Here is a 10,000-nt window from a genome sequence, read left to right as displayed (position 1 = left end):
CAAAATTTCCCTGGAATTTTCTAGTGTTTACTTTACAATTCTCTTTTGCCAAATTTCGGTGCGTAACTACTCCCGCAGCTTTGAGAAAACCCCAACAATATATACATCAAAACGTGCGGCTCCATCGGGGGAGGGGTGCTATGACTTTTGGTGTTGAAATTCCAATTTTTCCCAAAGTTATTCCCCAAAAAACCGGGAGATTTCTCCATTGGAAATGAATGGGAATTTTTTGAAAACCCCCAAAAATTTCACCTTTTTTCACCTTTTTTCAGAGTCACGTAGCTCGCTCATATGTGCACGTAGAAACGTGATTAAAACTTCAAAACGGAGGAAAACTTGTCCTCTCTGGAAAAATACCAAACTGTTTTGACATAAAATGTAAACTTTTCAAACTATGAGCAGTCAAACGAGGAGTGGAAATCACTTTTTCGTCAAAGTTAGAGTGGAAGCGGCAGTTAGCTAGAGTGTGAGAAGCAGTAAACCATAACCTTAATTTTTATTTTTAACTCGAGCTCACGGCCAAACCGTAAAAAGGAGACAAATAATTTTTTGTCAAAATGTAGACATAGGTGTTGGGATTCATAAAATGTGACTTTGACAGGCGGGATCTGCACAAAATTTAAACGGGGGGGCCGAGACCGGCGGCAATACCTGTCTCGCTCCCCATTAAACCTAATGTAATCGTCTTCTTATTTCAAAAGAATCTCACTCTGTGTTCGCACTGAGCTTACTCGCTCATTTTAAGGAATATGTGAATAAAATAAACACTGTCAGAATCTTCCGGCTTCTGTGTCTCTCACGGTGTTTTCGGTTTTTGGACAGGAGTTACGGTTTTCTCACAGTTTGCAATTGTTCGGGACCTTGTCAGAAGCCAAATCCTTTAGAATTTTGAGACATTTTTCAAGGCAGATCCTGAAATCGCCGTAGCAACCGCAGGGCCTTAGCTGACCTTGGCAACCTGTTGCTGGGCAGAATCTGACCTACTTTTTTGTGATTGGCTAAACTGATCTACCTTTTTGTGATTGGCTAATTCTACCTGTCTGTCTGTTTTGCCAGTTAACTGGGGTAGCAGCCGAGCTAGTATTGATACTCTCTCTCTATATATACATATGAATTATACTGACAGTCTTACTGCTCAAATGCAGGCTGGTGTGTGTGTGTGTGTGTGTGTGTGTGTATGTGTACACACTGTGTTGTAGTGCTTAGAGTTAGTGCATGTTGCTACTGCCTTGTGCTCTGTGTGCTACTCTCTGCTTACATCTACTGTTACACTTGATACTGACTAGTAAGATGTACTTAATACTGCCACAGTAAAAGTTACTTCGTGTTATATGATCAGGGTGACTTTTGAACACTGGAAATAAATCGTGTACTCGTCCCGGCAGTAGCCCCGTGGCACTCAAAATTTCCCTGGAATTTTCTAGTGTTTACTTTACAATTCTCTTTTGCCAAATTTCGGCGCGTAACTCCTCCCGCAGCTTTGAGGAAACCTCGACAATATATACATCAAAACGTGCGGCTCGATAGGGGGAGGGGTGCTATGACTTTTGGTGTTGAAATTCCAAAGTTTCCCAAAGTTATTCCCAAAACAATATCGGCATAATTCTCCATTGGAAATGAATGGGAATTTCTTTTTGAACAAAAAATGTCTTCTTTTTTCAGAATCACCTAGCTCTCTCATACTTGCACATAGAAATGTGATTCAGACTTTAAAACAGAGGAAAACTTGTGCTCTCTTCACAACATTAAACTGTCTTAACATAACCTGTAAACTTTTCAAAGTATGAGCAGTCAAACGAGGAGTGGAAATCACTTTTTCTTCAAAGTTAAGAGTGGAAGCGGCAGTTATTGACACTCTTACTGCTCAAATGCAGGCCAGGCAGGTGTGTGTGTGTGTGTGTGTGTGTGTGTGTGAGTGTGATTTGTACACACTATGTAGTGTGCTAACATTATATGTGAAGTGTAAAGTGCTGTAGTGTCGTGCATAGAGTTAGTGCATGTTGCTACTGCCTTGTGCTCTGTGTGCTACTCTCTGCTGTACTCGTCCCGGCAGTAGCCCCGTGGCACTCAAAATTTCCCTGGAATTTTCTAATTAGTGCCACGGGGTTCTAGCCCCGAGGCAACTATTAATCTTCTCCATACTTAATATTATTATTTTTTTTTTTATTCTTCCGCCGTTTTTCGGCGCGTAACTCCTCCCACAGCTTTGAGAAAACCCCGACAATATATACATCAAAACGTGCGGCTCGATCGGGGGAGGGGTGCTATGACTTTTGGTGTTGAAATTCCAAAGTTTCCCAAAGTTATTCCCAAAAAAACGGGAATATTTCTCCATTGGAAATGAATGGGATTTTTTTTTTAAAACCACAAAAATTCACCTTTTTTCAGAGTCACCTCGCTCGCTCATACGTGCACGTAGAAACATCATTCAAACTTTAAAACAGAGGAAAACTTGTCCTCTCTGGAAAAAAACCAAACTGTTTTACATAACATGTAAACTTTTCAAACTATGAGCAGTCAAACGAGGAGTGGAAATCACTTTTTCGTCAAAGTTAGAGTGGAAGCGGCAGTTAGCTAGAGTGTGAGAAGCAGTAATGCATAACCTTCATTTTTATTTTTAACTCGAGCTCACGGCCAAACCGTAAAAAGGAGACAAATAATTTTTGGTCAAAATGTAGACATAGGTGTTGGGATTCATAAAATGTGACGTTGACAGGCAGGGTATGCACAAAATTTAAACAGGGGGGCCGAGACCGGCGGCAATACCTGTCTCGCTGCCCATTAAACCTAATGTAATCGTCTTCTTTTTTCAAAAGAATCTCACTCTGTGTTCACACTGAGCTTACTCGCTCATTTTAAAGAATATCTGAATAAAATAAACACTGTCAGAATCTGCCGGCTTCTGTGTCTCTCACCGTGTTTTCAGTTTTTGGACAGGAGTTACGGTTTTCTCACAGTTTGCAATTGTTCGGGACCTTGTCAGAAGCCTAATTCTTTAGAATTTTGAGACATTTTTCAAGGCAGATCCTGAAATCGCCGTAGCAACCGCAGGGCCTTAGCTGACCTTGGCAACCTGTTGCTGGGCAGAATCTGACCTACTTTTTTGTGATTGGCTAAACTGATCTACCTTTTTGTGATTGGCTAATTCTACCTGTCTGTCTGTTTTGCCAGTTAACTGAGGTAGTGGCCAAGGTAGTATTGATACTCTCTCTCTATATATACACATATGAATTATATTGACACTCTTACTGCTCAAATGCTGGCTTGTGTGTGTGTGTGTGTGTGTGTGTGTGTACACACTGTGTTGTAGTGCTTAGAGTTAGTGCATGTTGCTACTGCCTTGTGCTCTGTGTGCTACTCTCTGCTTACATCTACTGTTACACTTGATACTGACCAGTAAGATGTACTTAATACTGCCACAGTAAAAGTTACTTAGTGTTATATGATCAGGGTGACTTTTGAACACTGGAAATAAATTGTGTACTCGTCCCGGCAGTAGCCCCGTGGCACTCAAAATTTCCCTGGAATTTTCTAGTGTTTACTTTACAATTCTCTTTTGCCAAATTTCGGTGCGTAACTACTCCCGCAGCTTTGAGAAAACCCCAACAATATATACATCAAAACGTGCGGCTCCATCGGGGGAGGGGTGCTATGACTTTTGGTGTTGAAATTCCAATTTTTCCCAAAGTTATTCCCCAAAAAACAGGGAGATTTCTCCATTGGAAATGAATGGGAATTTTTTGAAAACCCCCAAAAATTTCACCTTTTTTCACCTTTTTTCAGAGTCACGTAGCTCGCTCATATGTGCACGTAGAAACGTGATTAAAACTTCAAAACGGAGGAAAACTTGTCCTCTCTGGAAAAATACCAAACTGTTTTGACATAAAATGTAAACTTTTCAAACTATGAGCAGTCAAACGAGGAGTGGAAATCACTTTTTCGTCAAAGTTAGAGTGGAAGCGGCAGTTAGCTAGAGTGTGAGAAGCAGTAAACCATAACCTTAATTTTTATTTTTAACTCGAGCTCACGGCCAAACCGTAAAAAGGAGACAAATAATTTTTTGTCAAAATGTAGACATAGGTGTTGGGATTCATAAAATGTGACTTTGACAGGCGGGATCTGCACAAAATTTAAACGGGGGGGCCGAGACCGGCGGCAATACCTGTCTCGCTCCCCATTAAACCTAATGTAATCGTCTTCTTATTTCAAAAGAATCTCACTCTGTGTTCGCACTGAGCTTACTCGCTCATTTTAAGGAATATGTGAATAAAATAAACACTGTCAGAATCTTCCGGCTTCTGTGTCTCTCACGGTGTTTTCGGTTTTTGGACAGGAGTTACGGTTTTCTCACAGTTTGCAATTGTTCGGGACCTTGTCAGAAGCCAAATCCTTTAGAATTTTGAGACATTTTTCAAGGCAGATCCTGAAATCGCCGTAGCAACCGCAGGGCCTTAGCTGACCTTGGCAACCTGTTGCTGGGCAGAATCTGACCTACTTTTTTGTGATTGGCTAAACTGATCTACCTTTTTGTGATTGGCTAATTCTACCTGTCTGTCTGTCTTACCAGTTAACTGAGGTAGCAGCCGAGCTAGTATTGATACTCTCTCTCTGTATATACATATGAATTATATTGACAGTCTTACTGCTCAAATGCAGGTGTGTGTGTGCGTGCGTGTGTGTGTGTGTGTGAGTACACACTGTGTTGTAGTGCTTAGAGTTAGTGCATGTTGCTACTGCCTTGTGCTCTGTGTGCTACTCTCTGCTTACATCTACTGTTACACTTGATACTGACCAGTAAGATGTACTTAATACTGCCACAGTAAAAGTTACTTAGTGTTATATGATCAGGGTGACTTTTGAACACTGGAAATACATTTTTTACTCGTCCCGGCAGTAGCCCCGTGGCACTCAAAATTTCCCTGGAATTTTCTAGTGTTTACTTTACAATTCTCTTTTGCCATATTTCGGCGCGTAACTCCTCCCGCAGCTTTGAGAAAACCCTGACAATATATACATCAAAACGTGCGGCTCAATCGGGAAAGAGGTGCTATGACTTTTGGTGTTGAAATTCCTATTTTTCCCAAAGTTATTCCTAAAACAAAATAGGCATGATTCTCCATTGGAAATGAATGGGAATTTCTTTTTGAACACAAAATTTCATCTTTTTTTAGAATGACCTAGCTCTCTTATACTTGCACATAGAAATGTGATTCAAACTCTAAAACGAAGGAAAACTTGTGCTCTCTTCACAACACTAAACTGTTTTAACATAACATTTAAACTTTTCAAACTATGAGCAGTCAAACGAGGAGTGGAAATCACTTTTTCTTCAAAGTTAGAGTGGAAGCGGCAGTTATTGACAGTCTTACTGCTCAAATGCAGGCCAGGCAGGTATGTGTGTGTCTTTGTGTGTGTCTTTGTGTGTGAGTGTTTGTACACACTATGTTGTGTGCTAATACAGGGTATGTGTGAAGCGTCAAATGCTGTAGTGTCGGGCACAGAGTTAGTGCATGTTCCTACTGCCTTGTGCTCTGTGTGCTACTCTCTGCTTACATCTACTGTTACACTTGATACTGACTAGTAAGATGTACTTAATACTGCCACAGTAAAAGTTACTTAGTGTTATATGATCAGGGTGTCTTTTGAAGACTGGAAATAAATTGTGTAATCGTCCCGGCAGTAGCCCCGTGGCACTCAAAATTTCCCTGGAATTTTCTAGTTAGTGCCACGGGGTTCTAGCTCCGAGGCCTTCCACTCCAGAAGCTGGAGAGGAAGGCCTCGGGGCGAAGCCCCGAGGCAACTATTAATCTTCTCCATACTTATTCTTACATCTTCTTCCGCCGTTTTTCGGCGCGTAACTCCTCCCGCAGCTTTGAGAAAACCCCGACAATATATACATCAAAACGTGCGGCTCGATCGGGGGATGGGTGCTATGACTTTTGGTGTTGAAATTCCAAAGTTTCCCAAAGTTATTCCCAAAAAACCGGGAGATTTCTCCATTGGAAATGAATGGGAATTTTTTGAAAAACCCCAAAAATTTCACCTTTTTTCACCTTTTTTCAGAGTCACGTAGCTCGCTCATACGTGCACGTAGAAACATGATTAAAACTTTAAAACGGAGGAAAACTTGTCCTCTCTGGAAAAATACCGAACTGTTTTTACATAAAATGTAAAATTTTCAAACTATGAGCAGCCAAACGAGGAGTGGAAATCACTTTTCCGTCAAAGTTAGAGTGGAAGCGGCAGTTAGCTAGAGTGTGAGAAGCAGTAATGCATAACCTTCATTTTTATTTTTAACTCGAGCTCACGGCCAAACCGTAAAAAGAAGACAAATAATTTTTTGTCAAAATATAGACATAGGTGTTGGGATTCATAAAATGTGACTTTGACAGGCGGGGTCTGCACACAATTCAAACGGGGGGTCCGAGACCGGCGGCAATATCTGTCTCGCTGCCCATTAAACCTAATGTAATCGTCATCTTTTTTCAAAAGAATCTCACTCTGTGTTCACACTGAGCTTACTCGCTCATTTTAAGGAATATCTGAATACAATAAACACTGTCAGAATCTGCCGGCTTCTGTGTCTCTCACGGTGTTTTCGGTTTTTGGACAGGAGTTACGGTTTTCTCACAGTTTACAATTGTTCGGAACCTTGTCAGAAGCCAAATTCTTAGAATTTTGAGACATTTTTCAAGGCAGATCCTGAAATCGCCGTAGCAACCGCAGGGCCTTAGCTGACAATGGCAACCTGTTGCTGGGCAGAAACTGACCTACTTTTTTGTGATTGGCTGAACTGACCTACCTTTTTGTGATTGGCTAATTCTACCTGTCTGTCTGTTTTACCAGTTAACTGAGGTAGCGGCCGAGCTAGTATTGATACTCTCTCTATATATACATATGAATTATACTGACAGTCTTACTGCTCAAATGCAGGCTGGTGTGTGTGTGTGTGTGCGTGCCTGCGTGTGTGTGTGTGAGTACATACTGTGTTGTAGTGCTTAGTTAGTGCATGTTGCTACTGCCTTGTGCTCTGTGTGCTACTCTCTGCTTACATCTACTGTTACACTTGATACTGACCAGTAAGATGTTCTTAATACTGCCACAGTAAAAGTTACTTAGTGTTATATGATCAGGGTGACTTTTGAACACTGGAAATAAATTGTGTACTCGTCCCGGCAGTAGCCCCGTGGCACTCAAAATTTCCCTGGAATTTTCTAGTGTTTACTTTACAATTCTCTTTTGCCATATTTCGGCGCCTAACTTCTCCCACAGCTTTGAGAAAACCCCGACAATATATACATCAAAACGTGCGGCTCGATCGGGGGAGGGGTGCTATGACTTTTGGTGTTGAAATTCCAAAGTTTCCCAAAGTTATTCCCAAAACAAAACAGGCATAATTCTCCATTGGAAATGAATGGGAATTTCTTTTTGAACACAAATTTTTTTTTTTTTCAGAATCACCTAGCTCTCTCATACTTGCACATAGAAATGTGATTCAAACTTTTAAAACGAAGGACAACTTGTTCTCTCTTCACAACACTAAACTGTTTTTCCATAACATGTAAACTTTTCAAACTATGAGCATTCAAACGAGGAGTGGAAATCACTTTTTCTTCAAAGTTAGAGTGGAAGCATTAGTTATTGACACTCTTACTGCTCAAATGCAGGCCAGGCAGGTATGGTGTGTGTGTGTGTTTGTATACACTATGTTGTGTGCTAATACAGGGTATGTGTGAAGCGTCAAGTGCTGTAGTGTAGTGCTTAGAGTTAGTGCATGTTGCTACTGCCTTGTGCTCTGTGTGCTACTCTCTGCTGTACTCGTCCCGGCAGTAGCCCCGTGGCACTCAAAATTTCCCTGGAATTTTCTAGTGTTTACTTTACAATTCTCTTTTGCCATATTTCGGCGCGTAACTCGTCCCGCAGCTTTGAGAAAACCCCAACAATATATACATCAAAACGTGCGGCTCAATCGGGGGAGGGGTGCTATGACTTTTGGTGTTGAAATTCCAAAGTTTCCCAAAGTTATTCCCAAAACAAAATAGGCATGATTCTCCATTGGAAATGAATGGGAATTTCTTTTTGAACACAAAATTTCATCTTTTTTCAGAATCACCTAGCTCTCTCATACTTGCACATAGAAATGTGATTCAAACTTTAAAACGAAGGAAGACTTGTGCTCTCTTCACAACATTAAACTGTTTTTACATAGCATGTAAACTTTTCAAACTATGAGCAGTCAAATGAGGAGTGGAAATCACTTTTTCGTCAAAGTTAGAGTGGAAGCGGCAGTTAGCTAGAGTGTGAGAAGCAGTAATGATTAACCTTCATTTTTATTTTTAACTCAAGCTCACGGCCAAACTGTAAAAAGGAGACAAATATTTTTTGGTCAAAATATAGACATAGGTGTTGGGATTCATAAAATGTGTTATATGATCAGGGTGTCTTTTGAAGACTGGAAATAAATTGTGTAATCGTCCCGGCAGTAGCCCCGTGGCACTCAAAATTTCCCTGGAATTTTCTAGTTAGTGCCACGGGGTTCTAGCTCCGAGGCCTTCCACTCCAGAAGCTGGAGAGGAAGGCCTCGGGGCGAAGCCCCGAGGCAACTATTAATCTTCTCCATACTTATTCTTACATCTTCTTCCGCCGTTTTTCGGCGCGTAACTCCTCCCGCAGCTTTGAGAAAACCCCGACAATATATACATCAAAACGTGCGGCTCGATCGGGGGATGGGTGCTATGACTTTTGGTGTTGAAATTCCAAAGTTTCCCAAAGTTATTCCCAAAAAACCGGGAGATTTCTCCATTGGAAATGAATGGGAATTTTTTGAAAAACCCCAAAAATTTCACCTTTTTTCACCTTTTTTCAGAGTCACGTAGCTCGCTCATACGTGCACGTAGAAACGTGATTAAAACTTTAAAACGGAGGAAAACTTGTCCTCTCTGGAAAAATACCGAACTGTTTTTACATAAAATGTAAAATTTTCAAACTATGAGCAGTCAAACGAGGAGTGGAAATCACTTTTTCGTCAAAGTTAGAGTGGAAGCGGCAGTTAGCTAGAGTGTGAGAAGCAGTAATGCATAACCTTCATTTTTATTTTTAACTCGAGCTCACGGCCAAACCGTAAAAAGAAGACAAATAATTTTTTGTCAAAATATAGACATAGGTGTTGGGATTCATAAAATGTGACTTTGACAGGCGGGGTCTGCACACAATTCAAACGGGGGGTCCGAGACCGGCGGCAATATCTGTCTCGCTGCCCATTAAACCTAATGTAATCGTCATCTTTTTTCAAAAGAATCTCACTCTGTGTTCACACTGAGCTTACTCGCTCATTTTAAGGAATATCTGAATACAATAAACACTGTCAGAATCTGCCGGCTTCTGTGTCTCTCACGGTGTTTTCGGTTTTTGGACAGGAGTTACGGTTTTCTCACAGTTTACAATTGTTCGGAACCTTGTCAGAAGCCAAATTCTTAGAATTTTGAGACATTTTTCAAGGCAGATCCTGAAATCGCCGTAGCAACCGCAGGGCCTTAGCTGACAATGGCAACCTGTTGCTGGGCAGAAACTGACCTACTTTTTTGTGATTGGCTGAACTGACCTACCTTTTTGTGATTGGCTAATTCTACCTGTCTGTCTGTTTTACCAGTTAACTGAGGTAGCGGCCGAGCTAGTATTGATACTCTCTCTATATATACATATGAATTATACTGACAGTCTTACTGCTCAAATGCAGGCTGGTGTGTGTGTGTGTGTGCGTGCCTGCGTGTGTGTGTGTGAGTACATACTGTGTTGTAGTGCTTAGTTAGTGCATGTTGCTACTGCCTTGTGCTCTGTGTGCTACTCTCTGCTTACATCTACTGTTACACTTGATACTGACCAGTAAGATGTTCTTAATACTGCCACAGTAAAAGTTACTTAGTGTTATATGATCAGGGTGACTTTTGAACACTAGAAATAAATTGTGTACTCGTCCCGGCAGTAGCCCCGTGGCACTCAA

Source organism: Scomber japonicus, chromosome 14 (genome assembly GCF_027409825.1).
Source record: "Scomber japonicus isolate fScoJap1 chromosome 14, fScoJap1.pri, whole genome shotgun sequence".
NCBI lineage: Eukaryota > Metazoa > Chordata > Actinopteri > Scombriformes > Scombridae > Scomber > Scomber japonicus.
This window is presented reverse-complemented; position numbering follows the sequence as displayed.